Here is a 16451-nt window from a genome sequence, read left to right as displayed (position 1 = left end):
CATTGTGGATTTTATTCAAATGTAAAAACAAAACACTAAACATATGACTCTCCTTTTCCTTTTAAATCTCTATATCGCTCATATTTTCCCCAATTTCTCTCCAAGAATGCTTTTTCCACATTTCCAGACACCAAGCAGAATGTCCAGATTCAATTATCTCAGGAGACATGGATCAGGCTTCTTACAACTGCAGAGATAACCCTGAAATTAGGTCAAACGAAGAAAAACACTTACCCCAGCACTGAGATCTGTGATGGGTCCAACTCCTGGAGTATGGCTGGTGTCACTCTTGTAAGGGTGGCTGGGTGGGTGTGGGTATGGGTGGGGCTGGGGCAAGGCTGTTTATGGAGAGTGCAGTGGAATGTGTCTCTCTGAAAAACTATGAATTGGTATTATGACTTCCTATTTTTAAAAGTGTACATTGTAATTTGTATTTCTTCCTTTTGTCAACAGACTGCTCTCTTATTTTCAGTATAAAGATCCCTTTACTACATCAACAATGACTTTGACATTCGAGCAGCTTAATGATTCCCATAAATGCATAGCTAGGCTTGGTCAAAACTAGGAGCTTTGTTACTCATTTGGCATTTCCTAACTCTCCCAATTGTAAGATGAAGCTGGGCTAATCTTTTGTTCCCTTTACTGTAAAATCCTTAGGACTGAATTGTGAGAACATTTGGTAGATTCTTTGAAAAAAGATCTTTTTTATTTGCAGAACACACAACCTTTTACCTTATTCAAACAAAAGGTCTTGGCTTGAAAGATGAGGTGAGGAGTATCATATTAGGGAGCATTGTCCTGGAAAGGCAAAAGGAGCAAGAGAGATGAATGAAGGCTTAATAAGAAAAATGTGACTCTCACAGAGGAAGGGAGGTGGGTACTCCTTTTGGTGTGACCATCACATGTAGAGCACTGAAAACCCAGAATGTTCCATGACTTAGGAATGGTTCTCTTGAGCCAAGTTTCCTGGTTTTTCCAATCCAAGACAACTTCTTTTTTCCCAGAATTTTAGCTGAGATGGATAAAGACTCAAATGAAATTAAGAGCAGATGTTAAATACATTCTATTGTGTAATTTGGAAGTACCACCCAGTAGGAAAGAACTCACTGGGATCCATGAAATGGAGATGCTTTAGAGGTAACTTTTAGCAGTCAGAGATAACTGTCTTCAGACCCTCTTTGGGGGATTCTGAATTGTTTGTTCTGTGCCAGGCCTATGTTAGGCTCATGAGATATAAAGACGAATAGGGCATTTTCTTCTGAAGAACCACTTACCATTAGCTCACTGATTGCTGATTAGGGGATCCCACAGAACTTTTCCTCTCCTTGAATGACCCCTGCTCCTTGCTGGCTCCCAACATGTCACTCTCATTTATGACTGTTCCCCCCACCCCCCGCCCGCTCCTTGAGACTGGGGTGGTGGATATGTGAACTGCTACAGCCTTTTTTGAAAGCTAACTAGAAACATCTACTAAAATAAAATATACATAATACTTTTTGACCCAGCAATCTCATTCTTAGGAAACCCATCCTATAAAAACAAAAGCCAGGATATATGTATAGATGAACAAGATATGGCAACAAGGTCTAGGAACGAAGCACTTGCCACCTGAAATAGGATGGCTGAGTAAATTGTGGTAGCTGTGCACATGGAGTATTACTTTGGAGCCATTAAATAGAACAAATTAGAGCTCTACTATTTGGCTTGGAAGGCTTTTCACGATCTAATTTTTGTAAAGCAAACAGAACCTTTGCACATGCGTAAAGATATTTAAGTGATCATGGAGAAAATATGGAGGGTTATGCATTGGATTGTGAATATGGGTCAAGGTAGTTAGATGGTATAGGTGAAATAAGAGAGGATAAGGCAAGAAAGGGAAAGGAATTTTTTTAAGACAACACAGAGAATGAAGTGATCCAACACAGTGGCAACTAGGGAGAAGTCCTACCCACCCCCACTACCCCCCAGAAAAACACCCAAACCTAAGAAATGTGAATCTAATAGTCTTTACATCCAATCACCAATGTATAGGAAATACAGAGAATGGAGGAAACAAATTAAATTATACCCTGGAGATCCCATCAGCAAACCAGTGGAGGGAATTCTAAGGACAAACAACTTGATTTATTCAATAGAAATAAATGACACACACAAAAATGGTGAGGAAATCTATTGATTAAAGGAGACTTGGGGATCCCTGGGTAGCTCAGTGATTTGGCGCCTGCCTTTGGCCTAGGGTGTGATCCTGGAGTCCTGGGATCGAGTCTCACATTGGGCTCCCTGTGTGGAGTCTGTTTCTCCCTCTGCCGGTGTCTCTGCCTCTCTCTGTGTGTCTCTCATGAATAAATAAATAATTTTTTTAAATAAAGGAGGCTTAAATAAGATATGATAACTGTGTGCAATATACAGAAATTATTTGGATCCTGATTCAAAGGAACATACTTTAAAACAACAATAAATCCATTTCTAGCAATTTTTATGACACGACTGGCAATTTAAGTAATGGGTAGTTGATTCTATTAAGTATTCTTAATTTTCCAAATATGATGATGATATTAGGGTTATCAAAAAGAATTCTTGTCATTTAGGTTAATTACTGAAATATTAATGGACGAAAGAATATGATATCTGGGAATTGTTTCAAAATACTGCAGTAGTGGGAGTAGCTTTAGAAAGACTTATATGTGTGTATATACGCGCACACACACATAATCAATGTTCTTCTGAGCTAAAGTTCAAAATTGAATTAAAGCATTGTCGAGGAGGAGGGGGGCAAACTGAGATTAGCTTCTGGTTTCATAACCTGTGCCTGGAAAGAATACCTTATTAAGAACAGACGGCTCCCCTAATGGAAGATAAGGTTTTGCTCTAGGATTTTTTTATACTTCTAAATATGCTTTCAAATTTTCCCTACTTCTTTGTCATGATGATATTTAAAAAGTAAGATACTTCATTGCTATTTTATGAAATGATCAGATGCTTCCCTTATGGTCGTGGAGTTGCGGCTGTATTTGCATCCACTCAAATGTCAATTCAAGTGCTTTGGCTATACAGCAACAAAACCACGTAGGCCCCAAGTATTTCTTGTGCAAAATACTTTGCCGAGCCCTATAAGAAATACAAATAATAAGGGAACAGACTTGGCCAGCAACAAGCTTGCAACGTCTGGAACAATTGTTGCTTTTAAACCTAAACATCTTTATCACCTAGATGCACCAGATTCATTTCGTTTTCAAGATACATGGACACTATTATAGTCATTGAAATTTGTGGAATGCTATTAGTCTTTCTGATTTTCTGAATATAATGTTCTTGTCCTGCTTGAATATAATTAAGTAAACTTGGCTTTTTGGTGGTTATTTTGAAATGCGAATTATTAGTTTGAAAGTAAACTGCCTATAAGCTAATTTGAGCGCAAAACATCACATCCTGGGAATGGAAATGTTGTTATTAATGTTATTAGTGAAACCTACCAAAAATAACGGATACGCTCTTGTTATAATAGCCTATTGAAGTTGATTGGCTGTAGACACAGTAAAAGATCCACCATGAGGTTTATCTGGCCTAACATTGGTTAGCTTCCAGTGGCCCTCTGGTGTCTCTCTTAACATTTGTTAAAGAATTGTCCCAACTGAACTTAGTTTCTTATCTTTACAATGTGCTGCCTGCCAGCTTCTTAAAGCAGGGGGCTGGCTTCTCCAGCTTTTCCCAGATCGAGAGCCTTTCCTTTGCTGAAGTGGGGCTACAGAACTTGGGTTTTGGCTCTGTTCCGTCCATATGGAGGCTTGTTTAACATTTAAATGAAATCCCAATAATTCCAAGACAATTTTTTTTACTACTCCCTTAGTGTTGTTATTAAATGAAAGTAATTTAATCTCATCAGAGAAGATAAACAGAAAAAACGTTCTTTATTTAGCAAATCAGAGTAATACAAAGTTCAATTTAGTTTGCTAAGCATTACACTGCAAGTATTAGCCTCTTTAATCCTCATAACACCCCTAATAGTTGTTAAACTGTAAACTAATTTATAGTTGAGAAAACTGAGACCAGAGAGGTTAAGTATTGATGCAATTTACTTACCTAGTTATGCAGACCTAGATCTTTCTTACCTCAGAGTCCATATTAGGATACTCATAATTCCCACTATGATTTCTCATATGATGTTTGTGTGTCTCCCTGTTTTACCAAAACACAGTATCTCATATATATTATTGTTCTTTCTTTCTCTCTCTCTTTCCTTCTTTCTTTCTTTCTTTCTTTCTTTCTTTCTTTCTTTCTTTCTTTCTTTCTTTCTTTCTTTCTTTCTTTCTTTCTTTCTTTCTTTCTTCTTTCTTTCTTGTTTCTTTCCTGTACCAGCAGTGGGGAGAGGCAGGGGGAGAGGGGTAAGCAGGCTCCCCCTGAGCAGGGAGCCCCATGCTGGCTCAATCCCAGGACCCATAATCATAACCTGAGCCAAAGACAGTTGCTTAACTGACTGAACCACTCAAACATCCTTGTCAGCTGCTTTTAAAAAATTCACCATAAACTTATCTGCTATCAATAAATATACCTTTGTTCAGTAAAAAAAATAAATAAATAAAAAAAACATAAAGTTGTCTTGTAGTCCATCATATGGGCTTGCTTCCTAACCTTCTTATAAATTGGGCATTTAAAATCCTTCAATTTTTCATTATTATGAATAATCCTTCAAAGAACATGTTTTTTTAAGAATTTATTTATTTATTTGAGAGAGAGCACACACAAGAGCCTGTGCAAGTGGAGGGAGGAAGAGGGACGAGCAGACTCCATCCTAACCCAGACCCGAATGTGGGGCTTGATCTCACCACCCTGAGATCATGACCTGGGCAGAAATCAAGAGTCTGCGCTTAACCAACTGAGCCACTCAGGTGCCCCTGAAGAACATCTTTAAATGAAATCTTCACACACCTCTGTTGTTTACTTAGAATAAATCCCTAAATATGTACATTTAAGCATGTGTATATGGTTGAAATTTATGGTAGCCATTGCAAGAACAGACAAGCCTCCCAATATCCATTTCCATGTGTGTAGTCTCTTCCCATATTGACTCTGGGTTTGGCCATGTGACTTATTTTGGACAATGGGGCATCAGCAGAAGTGATACAAGGGCAGGGTTAAAACTGCGTTGGAGCCTGCCTGTTTGTAGTGCTGTCACCATATAAAATCCGGGCTCAGTTTCTAGAGTCCTTTGAGACAGCTGTCTGCGAACCCCCAACCATCAAATCCCTGAGCCCGTCTCAGCCCATCAGTCTTCTGTTAGTACTTGAGACCATCAGCCATCAGATGACTGCAGCCTGGTGCATGACCCCCCGGTGGGCGAGACCTCTCCACCACCCAGCACCACTCCCACCGCTCAAGCCAGCAGAGCCCACTCCAAAGCTTACCCCACAGAATTGTCGGTAAATAAAATGACGTTTTCAGCCACTAAGCTTTGGGGTGGTATGTTATATAGCAAAAGCTAACTGATATATTTTTAATAGCAGATGCTTATTTTTATGCAAGGTCATTTGCAAGTCCAAGATGGAACAGGACGCTGGGAGGACTTGATAACATTATACCTGGTAGTAAATGTTTTCTTAGTTTTTCTAATTATCAGGTCATCTAATATGAATTTTAAATATGCAAAGTATCTTTTAATTTCCTTGGCATTTCCATTAACTTTGCAGTAAATTTATATGTTTATCTATTAAAAAAGCAAATTATTTGTGTTTTTCTGGACAATGTTCTATATTTGCAAAGAGTTGAAAAATTATTTAATCATTACTATAATAGCACCAATAACTTTTAAAAATGACTGTCAGCCATGGAAAGTAATCTCATTCAATGAGAGTCTTAAAGCTTAACCTTTTTTTCAGCCTGGAAGCTTTCAGGACTTTTCCCCTTTGTCCTTATAATTTGATTTTTTTGGCCAGAAACTAGCCAGATATGGTTTTGTTTTTGCTGATCTTCAATCTTTACACTTCAGAATTGTTCAACTCCAGATGTTAATTTATTTCAATGATGACTGCTCCAGTTTTTTTTGGCTGTTTCTTCCATGGGGAGACTTATAATTCTTATCTTGTCTCTATTTTCTATCACTCTTTATTTATAATCTCTATTTCATCATTTTCATATTTTTGTTTTCTTCCTTTACAGTCTGGAATAATTTCCACATTTATGTAATATGTCACTGATTCCATTTCCTATAGTGTTGGCTCATTGTTTATTGCTTGCAATAAAGATTTTAATTCTGATAATACATTTTTAGTTTCTAGTTTTTCTTCCTTATCTCGTTCTATTATCTTTCCAATCGTTGTTTTGTCTCCTCATATCTTTTACTTCTATTTTACTTAATCTGTGTCTTCCTATTTCTTTTCTTTCTGTTCAAATTGCTGAACAGTTCTCTCAATTTGTGTGTGTGTGTGTATTCTATAGAAAATCACTTTCAGATCTGTGTACCTGTATTAGTTTGCTAGGGCTGCCATCACAAAATACTACAAACTGGGTGACTTCAACAACAGAAATGTATTTTCTCACCATTCTGGAGGCTAGAGGTTCAAGATCAAGGTGTGGACAGGGTTCCTTTCTTATGAGGCCTCTCTCATTGGCTTGCAGATGGTCACCCTCTCTTTATGTCCTCACATGGCCTTTCCTCTTTGCTTGCTCAGACATGATGTCTCTGTGGGTCCAAATTTCTTTTTATAAGGACATCAGTCAAATTGGATCAGGACCCACCTTAACAGCTCCATTTTAACATAATCACTACTTTAAAGGCCTTATCTCCAAATACAGTAACATTCTGAGATACTGGATATGAATTCTAGGGGGACACAATTCAACCCATAACAGTACCTCAGTTGTAAAAATGATGTTCCTTTTTCCTCGATGCTTAGCCATGAAGCAAGAAAGCTAGGTCCTTGTTTCATGTTGTTGAAGAATGAACCTCGTGGATAAAGGAGAGTGAGTAAAGCAACAGAGGTTTATTAAGCAAGGATACAGAAAAAGAATCTACTAGAGACTCTTCTGGGTTTTAATCCACATTTCTGACAGTCAGCTTTTAATCTCTTTTGTTGATAACCCCTTCTTTGGCCTAACCTTAAATGATGGAGTCCCTCAGGGAACAATTGCAGGATTTTTTTTTTTTTCATTTTATGCTCTTCTAGGGGGTTTTTAGATCCTTCCTAGCCTGTAAATACCACGAATGCTCCAATTATTCCAAAATTAACATCTCCAGTCCTGTTACATGTTGAATTCCAGACCCAATTGTTACTCAACATTTCTCTTACTATCTCAAAATATACCAGAATAAACGTATTAAAAACCGAACACTTAGTTCTCATTTTTACAGTAATTTTCTCCTTAGTGCTTTTCCGTGTCACTAAATGACACTTCTATCCATCTAGTCATTTCCTCCAGGGATTTTGGAGTCATCCCTGACTTAATATTCCTGACCCCCCAACACTGTTAGAGTTAATAATTAATAAATAATAATTAATCATATATATATTTCTTGAAAGTGGCTAATTCTTGACAACTCTACTACTATCAGTACCATAGGCTGAGCTGCCATACCGTATTTTTGCTTGTATTACTTGTATGCCTTCTACCCGTGTCTCTCCTTCTCAGCTTGCCACACACAACTCACCCTGCCATTATCGTGAGTGTTTAAGAGCACAAGTCAGATCACATCACTCTTCTATTCAATCATAACTCATTAATGTGGCTTTTAAGGTCCTTACACAATCAGCCTTCCACATACCTGTCCAGCCATAAGCCATGCCATGCTCTCCTTTTGTCACCACTCTTTAGCCCCAGTGGTCTCTTTTTAGTTACTTTAATCTACAAGTTCTCTCCTGCTTTAGGATTTTGTATGAGCTATTTTCATACAACTCTTGTCTTCTTCCTCCCACTCTTTTCCTGGACAATTCCTTTGACCTCCCTTACATAGGCCTTCTCCAAATTCTCAATCTAAGTTAAAATGCTCTGACTCTCCCACAGCCTCCTGAACTCTTTCCTAATGGATCTTATGACCTTTTCTATGGTTATTTGTATGATTATCACTTATTATTGTTTCTCCTTAGGACTATAAACTTCATGAGACCATGTTTTTTTCTCATCATCTCTATCCATTGTGCCTATCAAGATGCCAAGTTAGTAGTCACTGATAAATATTTATTGCATGAATAAATTAAAGAATGGGTAGATTAGGGGCCAGAAGCAATCTTATCCTAGTTGTTTCCAAGGAGTAACAAGCATTAAGTGTTTCCTTTGTGCCTGATTCCAGCAACGAGAATAAACCCATAATTTCCCTTGTTTTTCTTCCCCTCATATGTGTCAGGAATGTGGTTTGCTTTGTTCAAAAACTTTGCCCTGGGATGGTGGAACTTAACACCAAGATGAGCCAAGGGTGAAAGAGAACTCAAGATGAACTGGTAATTGCCAATGAAGAAGGAGAAAAGCCATTGGATTGCTTAGGAAGTTCAAAAAGCTATGGGTTTATAAAAATGATTTATCAGAAATGTGATAATAATATAAATGAAACAAAAAGAGAGAAAAGGACACTGGATTTAAGACAAAACTCAATAGCTGTGTCAAAAAATGTAGCTGCAGATCCTTACAAGGGGCAATAAAGAAATGTGAATCCAGTGGGAGTGTGAAGAAAAGAGAAAGTAGTTTCTCATAGTTGGAAGTTATCAGTAGTTTCAGGGCTTAGAGATTTAAGGGTGACAACTGAGAAGCAATGCTGGAAATCATGAGAAAGGCTGTGCAAATTGCATTGTTGTGAATTTTATCCCTATTATGACATTTACATGTGAATGCTTTAGAATTTATGATATAATAGAAGATACTAAAAGTTATAAATGGGGTTTCACGCATGAAAAAGAATAGGTATTTTTTATTACACTTTATTCAGATACCAGTTTGATCACACATGGTCCAAGAACACTCAGACAGTACACTGAATATGATCAGATTTTAACGATTGGTCCTCAGACATTATCACCAATGATGCCACGCTTGCCCGTGATCTCACTGCTATAAAACCACAAACATACTTTAGTGGTCACCAAACCACTCACCACTTCCTTACCTGTGAGCTGTTGTAGCTACCAGGTTGAGCACTATTGATGATTCTTTTTCTTTTTTTCTTTTTTAAAGATTTTATTTATTTATTCATGATAGACATAGAGAGAGAGAGAGAGAGAGAGAGAGGCAGAGACACAGGTAGAGGGAGAAGCAGGCTCCATGCCGGGAGCCCAAAGTGGGACTCAATCCGGGACTCCAGGATCACGTCCTGGGCCAAAGGCAGGCGCTAAACCACTGAGCCACCCAGGGATCCCCAATGATTATTTTTCAAGCTGTAAGTAGTTGCAGGAATCTCAGCAGGGTTTGGAGGAAATAGCTCAACCTTAAAGTTGTGCCAAAAGATGGCTAATCCAGGCTTTGAGTGAGTCACAGCACCATTTACCAGCACCAGAGCCTTCTCAGTGAGGTTTAGGACAAATAACGCTATGGTTCTAGGATGAAAAGTTTGTCACCCTGAGTGGCTGGCTGATTAGGTATAGATATATTACAAGATTAGTTATTTTGCAAAACCAATAATAAGAAAGAGTTCCAGGAAACAGGTGTGGAGGAGAGAAAAGCTTAATGCTTCAATGGTAAACTTGAATTGGCAGTGACACATCAGGAAACAGGGTGAGGGATGAGGGGGAAGTCAATAATCATTTAGGTGGGGGCTCACTTGGAAAAGCCATGTTAAGTGACTGGAATGAAGATTTGAGATGAATCATCAAGGAACTGTTGTGCCCAAGATTGCGAATCCGAGAAACCACCAAGGAGCTGACACCGATGCAAGCACATGAGGGTTTATTAGCAAGCTCGAGCTTGGATCCAAGTATACCCAACACAGTGGAGCAGGGACTTGGACCCCGAGGGGGGTTCCAGCTGGGGTTTTATGGGCTGGTCTAGGGGATTTCCAGAAGGGGTGGAGGAATTTCTTCATTCCCATATGGGGGAAAGGGTGGGGGAGTATCTTAAGCTCTGTTTTCATTCCGATATGGGACTTTCTGTCAAGGGCATTCGGTCAAGGGCATTCTGCGGTTTTCCCTGTAACTGAAGTAGGGTGAAGATCAGCTCTTGTTCACAGGGGCCTGAGATGGCTGCAGAAGCTAAGATGGCTGTACTTGCGCTAACGCTAAACTTGAGGTGGAATGGCCTTAATTTTCTCGGCCTCCACATTTCCCCCTCTCAGAGGAACCTAAGGAAGGACCCAATCATGGGTCCAGGTTGCTTTCAGTAACAAGGTCCAGTGGTTGGTATTGCTGTCTGAGTACCATGAGCTGTACCAACTCTGTCTTTGACAAAAGTAACTAATCTATTGATAATGCAGGGCCCGAAGGTAAGGAGGAGAAGGAGGATAATGAGGGGTAAGTGAGAACGGCGCAGTCTTAGCTTTAGGGGATTGTCCTTGTCCAGTTGGCTCTTCCATTCTGGAACAAAGTCCTTGAGAACGGCGTGTGGGTCAGCTGGCCGGACGTGCGTGTAGTGGACCCGGGGAGTAATCCTGTCGACCTTGAGAGCGGTGGGAGTGGTCAGGATCACGATGTAGGGTCCCTTCCAGTGAGGTTGAAGTGTCTGGTGTTGGTATCTCCGCACATACACCCAGTCACCTGGCCGATATCGATGGGGGTCCGGGGGTGGCCCAGTCTTGTAGAGGGCCCTCAGCTTAGGCCACACCTGCTCATGGGTTCATTGTAACATTTGGAAGGAGAAAAGGAGTTGGTGATCATCAAACTCAGCAAGTGCCTCAGGTTTTAAATTGGGGATAATAGGTGGAGGAAGGCCGAACATGATCTCGTAGGGGGTCAGTCCCATCTTATATGGGGAGTTCCTCACCCTGTATAGGGCGAAGGGGAGGAGAGTCACCCAGTCCCCGCCAGTCTCCAGGGCTAATTTAGTTAAGGTCTCCTTTACTGTTGTGTTCATCCCCTCCCTCTACCTGTCCTGAGCTCTGGGGCCTATATGCACAATGTCATTTCCAATCCGCCCCAAGTACTAGTGCCACTCCCCGTGTTACCTTAGAGATGAATCCTGGTCTGTTGTCTGATCCAGCCTTAACAGGAAAACCATACCTTGGTGCGGTGTCTTCCAGCAGTTTCTTGGTCACAGTCTGTGCCATTTCATGTTTGGTGGGAAATGCGTCTGTCCATCCTGAAACAGTATCTAAAAACACTAGTAAATACCTGTATCCGTATTTTCCAGGTTTTACCTTAGTGAAGTCCACTTCCCAGTAGGCTCCTGGGCGGTCCCCCCAGAGCCCGGTGCCCGGGTTAGATCCACGGGCGGTGGCATTAGTTAACTGGCGTGCATGGCAGCTTGCCACAATCTGCTCCATCTTTGCTCGAGAGTCTTTAATAGTGATCTTTGCATGTCGCATGAGGTCTTCATCCTTCTTGTCCCCATGTGAGTACCCCGAAGCATCTTGGACAGGCCTCGCCGTCCTGGTTCCTCTGGCAGGATGATGCTGGAGTCTGCGGCCCTCCACCAGCCTCGCAAGCACTGGGTCATAGGCAAGCGTTTGATCCAGGGTAAGTCAGCATCAGTATAGTTGGGGGTGTCGGGCAGGGTGGGTGCCCCCGATCGGGTCTCTGTTTCGGTGGCTCCGGCTGCCCCCGCGTGTCTCACTCCTCGGAGGAAACTGCTGCGGTCCATGTACCAGGTGACGACCGCGTTCTGCAGTGGCTGGGCCTGGAGACCAGCTTGGATCCCGTGCACCTGGCCGACCGGCTGCGGCTGTGGGATCCTCAGGACGGTTGCCTTCCGCGCATCCGTCAACCATCTCTGTCCATCCTTTAATTTGTACCCTAGGTAGCTCACCTCTGCTCTGCAGACCTGGGGAAATGTCCCCGAGGTGTGGGCGTGGGGTTGGAGCAGTTAAATGCATTGGGGATGGGAACAGCCACCAGGGGGATATGCCCAGGGTGGCCCAGAGGAAACAGTGGGACAGACTGCCCATGCCGCCAAGGCTGGCGAGGGAAGTGCCTTCCTTGTGGGGTAAGTCTCATCCAGGACAAGGGGGCCTGGTCCTGAGTTGGGTTAGTCTGTAGGTGGGTTTGGAGAAGTTGTTCCTGTGTGCCTATGGGGTGAGTTTGGTTACATAGGGTGGTTTGGAGAAGTTTGTTAAAACCTTAGAAAGTTTTATTTTTTTATTATTTTTTTCTGTATATTAATTTTGGTTTTTGTTTTATTTATTCATTTATTTATTTTTAATAAATTTATTTTTTATTGGTGTTCAATTTGCCAACATATAGAATAACACTCAGTGCTCATCCCATCAAGTGGCCCCTCAGTGCCCGTCACCCAGTCCCCCCACCCCGGCCCACCTCCCTTTCTACCACCCCTAGTTTGTTTCCCAGAGTTAGGAGTTTCTCATGTTCTGTCTCCCTTTCTGATATTTCCCACTCATTTTCTCTCCTTTCCCTTTATTCCTTTTCACTATTTTTTATATTCCCCAAATGAATGAGACCATAAGACCATATAATGTTTGTCCTTCTCCGATTGACTTATTTCACTCAGCATCATACCCTCCAGTTCATCCACGTCGAAGCAAATGGTGGGTATTTGTCATTTCTAATGGCTGAGGAATATTCCATTGTATACATAAACCACATCTTCTCTATCCATTCATCTTTCGATGGACACCGAGGCTCCTTCCACAGTTTGGCTATTGTGGGCATTGCTGCTATGAACATCAGGGTGCAGGTGTCCCGGCGTTTCACTGCATCTGTATCTTTGGAAGTTTTATTTTTTTAAAGATTTTATTTATTTATTCATAGAGATGCAGAGAGAGAGAGAGGCAGAGACACAGGCTCCATGCAAAGAGCCTGACGTAGGACTCGATCTAGGGTCTCCAGGATCATGCCCTGGGGCTGCAGGCGGCGCTAAACCACTGAGCCACCGGGGCTGCCCTGTATCTTTGGAAGTTTTAAAGCACACACCTAAATAGGATTAAAGACCCGATAAAGGAAAAACATACAAACTGGTTTTTCTGGGCAGGCAAAGAGAAGACAACTCTAGATTTTCTCATCAAGAGCAGACCAACAAATCAAGGAAACTGAACAGAAAGCAGACTTTCAATCTTACACCTTTGTATTTTAAAATCCATTCACTTCGATCTTAGTCTGTCCTGACCACACTTAAAATTCCTTTCCAAGGATTTCCCTTCACCAACCTTCTATACCTTCCTTTGCATTCAGAATTTGTCCCAAGCCATTTCTTTCCAGTCGGTCTCATTTAGTACAAAATTGGTTTTTTACCTTGAACAAAAATATATTCCCATTCCTTATATTTTTCTTACACATCTCCTTTTCTACATACAGAGTTGCTTCCTTTATTGCCATCGGTCTTATTTTGGCAGAGGTTTTCACTCTTAGAAACCTTAGTCTCCAGTGAAAACTAAGGAGCAACCGATTTTGAACTGTCACACCAGAACTCTTTAGACGGCAAATTTATGAAACAGTTAAGTACAAAGCATGTTCTCCAACAGATTCAAATCAACGTTTCAGCACTTTTTCCTGTTTGGAAAAGACCTAGATGTCCAGTGAATTTAATCCCATTTATCATCAAAGTGTAACTAAGGTGTCAGGTTACCAAAGACTCTGAAAGGTATCTTAACTATTACCTATAAAACTTGGAAACAGACAATTAACCATCATTTTAGCTATTTTTTTTTTACTAACAAATTGCAAAAAGATAACAGAGCTTATATGACATTCAGTAAACCTCAATAGAATAAAAGTTTCAGGCTTAGTAGTGATAATTTTCAAGACCTATTTACTATGTCCCACCTGGATCCACTTAAAGTCAATCAATTTACTCCCTATCATCTCATCAATTTTTACTTAAGACACTGGTGGGGGATTCTGGAGGGGGCAGTGTTAAGTAATTGGCGGTCTTCTTGCTCCTGGACGGGGAGGGGGAAGGAGCCGCTATGGTCTGGAGCAAGTCCTTGGTGCCTCGCAGGTCTGTGTCCTGGTCCTCTGCCGCCAACAGGATATCATCTACATATTGCAATAAAATCAAATAAGGGTGCTTGGAACAGAACTCACCTAAACCTTCATGTAAGACCTCATCGAAGATGGTCGGTGAATTTTTGAATCCTTGTGGTAGTCGAGTCCAGGTGAGCTGGCCATTGTTGCCTTTCTCGGGGTCTGTCCATTCAAAGGCAAAAAGGCCTGGGCTCTAGGGTGCTAAAGGCAGGCTGAAAAAGGGGTCTTTTAAATCTAATACCGTGTACCAAGTTTTGTCTGGAGGCAGGGTGGAGAGGAGGGTGTCTGAGTTTGGGACCGTAGGGTGCATGTCCTCTACTCGCCGGTTGACTTCCCTTAAGTCCTGGACTGGCCTGTAATCGTTAGAGGGTGGTTTCCACACCGGCAGCAAAGAGTGTTCTATGCCGATTGGCAAGGCCTCAATATACCCGAGTCCAGTAGTCGCCGTATGTGGGGTGTGGTTCCTGCATGTGCTACGAGAGGCATGAGGTATTGGCCGGCTCTGACAGGGTCTGACCCCGGCTTTAGGCTTTAGTTCTATGTATATGGCCGGTCGGTGCCAGGCCAGCCCAATTCCCCCAGTTTCTGCCCATGCTTGGGGAAATTCCTGCAGCCGATGGTCAATGTCAGTCAATGGGGCTGAGGGCGTTTGGTGGAGATGATATTTGTCCTCTAAACTCGGGACAAGCACCTGAATCAGGTGCCCCTTCTTATTTAGGGTTTTTGCCCCTTTGAGGTGGAAGCAAATTTGTGCCCCCATCTTGGTGAGCAAGTCCCGACCTAACAACGGGTAGGGACACGCAGGGATGACCATGAACGGGTGGGATACCCGGCCCATGCCGAGATCCCCAGTTCTTCGGGTAGTCCATGAGTACTGTTTAGTGCCCATGGCCCTTGCACCCGTGAAGTCTTGCTTGCCAATTTCCCTTGGGGTTGTAATAAAACCGAGTGTTGTGCCCCAGTGTCCACTAGGAATTCAACGGGTTGCCCCTCCACTCTGAGATTTACCCTGGGCTTGGGGAGAGGTGCCGAACCCCAACTCCCCTAGTCGTGCAGCTCCTCCATTTCCAAGATCATGGCAGGGGCCTTAGGTCTCTTGTTAAGACAGTCTTTCACCCAGTGCCCCTCTTTTTTGCAACAAGCACATTGGTTTTTGTTCAGTTTAGGGTGCTCCCCATGGGGACCAGGGCCATCCTCCTTACCTGTCCCTGAAGCTAGCTTCTTGAGGTGCCTCATCTTTCCTGTGGGTCATCCATGGTTGTGGCCAGCAGGATCTTGGCCAGGTTTCGGGTCTGCCGGTTGCTTAGTTTAGTTTGTTGTTCTTCCTGACTTCCTCTATTATTATAAACTCTTTCTGCTACTATTACTAAGTCCTGCAGGCTCTTCTCTCCTAGTCTCTCTACTCTTTGCAATTTTCTTCTGATGTCTGGAGCGGCCTGGTTAACAAAGGGCGTGATAATTGTGGCCTTTGTTTCTGGTGCTTCTGGGTTCACAGGGGTGCACTGCCTAAAAGCCTCTATGACTCTCTCTAGAGGGCTGCTGGACTGTCGTCCTTCCCCGTCTCACACCATAGACCTCGGCCAGATCGGTGGGCTTGCGCGGCAGCCTGGAGACCTGCCAGTAGAGTCTGGCGGTGGACCCGAGTCTCTCCTTACCTTCAGCCGAGTTGTGGTCCCAGGTGGGGCGGGATAAGGGGAAGGTGGTGTTTATGAGGTCTGGGTTTTGAGTCGGCTGTCTGTCCTCTCCCAGGACAGACTTCCAGGCTTCCACCTGAATTCGTTCTCTCTTCGGTGGTGAAGAGAACCTGCAAGAGCTGTCGGCAGTCCTCCCAAGCAGGCTGGTGGGTAAAGAGAACAGTATCTAAAAGTCCAATTAGATCTTTTGGACTATCCGAGAACTTGGCATTCTGGGTTCTCCAATTCTATAAATCACTGGTGGAGAACGGCCAGTATAACATCGGCTGTCCATGGGTCTCATCGGGGGCGTGGAGGAAAGGGCGGTGGAGTTGCTGGCCCCGCGTTAGGGGATGGGGGTGCCCGGTGGGTCTCTCCACGTGTCCCCGCTGCCGCCGTCACACAGGGAGGGGGGCGCCCCTTCTGCAGCCCCTGGTGCCTCTGACAGGGGGAGCGAATGGGCAGGGGGTGCCCAGTAGGGTGGCGGGAAAATCAGGTCCTCTGGGAAGGAATCCTGCAAGACCAGATAAAGGGGTGCTTGGGTGGTAGAGTCGGTCTCCTTCTTGGCCTTTCGCAGGGCTCGAATCTTGGGAGGTCCTGCTTTGGGGGGTAAAAATGGTTTTACCCCCCAAAGGGGTAGGATTCTTGATCATGTCCTACCAGGCCAGGATGTAGGGCACCTGGTCAGGGTGGCCGTGTGGTTTATCCCTGAAGATCACGGCTTCAACCTGTA

At 42.9% G+C, this 16451-nt stretch overlaps 1 pseudogene; it reads right to left on the bottom strand.

Annotated features, from left to right (window-relative positions):
- Positions 1-13887: 13887 nt before the first annotated feature.
- Positions 13888-14993, bottom strand: LOC119877907 (annotated as a pseudogene).
- Positions 14994-16451: the final 1458 nt, after the last annotated feature.

This window comes from Canis lupus, chromosome 36 (genome assembly GCF_011100685.1).
Source record: "Canis lupus familiaris isolate Mischka breed German Shepherd chromosome 36, alternate assembly UU_Cfam_GSD_1.0, whole genome shotgun sequence".
In the NCBI taxonomy this organism is placed as follows: Eukaryota; Metazoa; Chordata; class Mammalia; order Carnivora; family Canidae; genus Canis; species Canis lupus.
The sequence above is the reverse complement of the archived record's forward strand: the minus strand, read 5'-3'. Positions and strand labels throughout refer to the sequence as shown.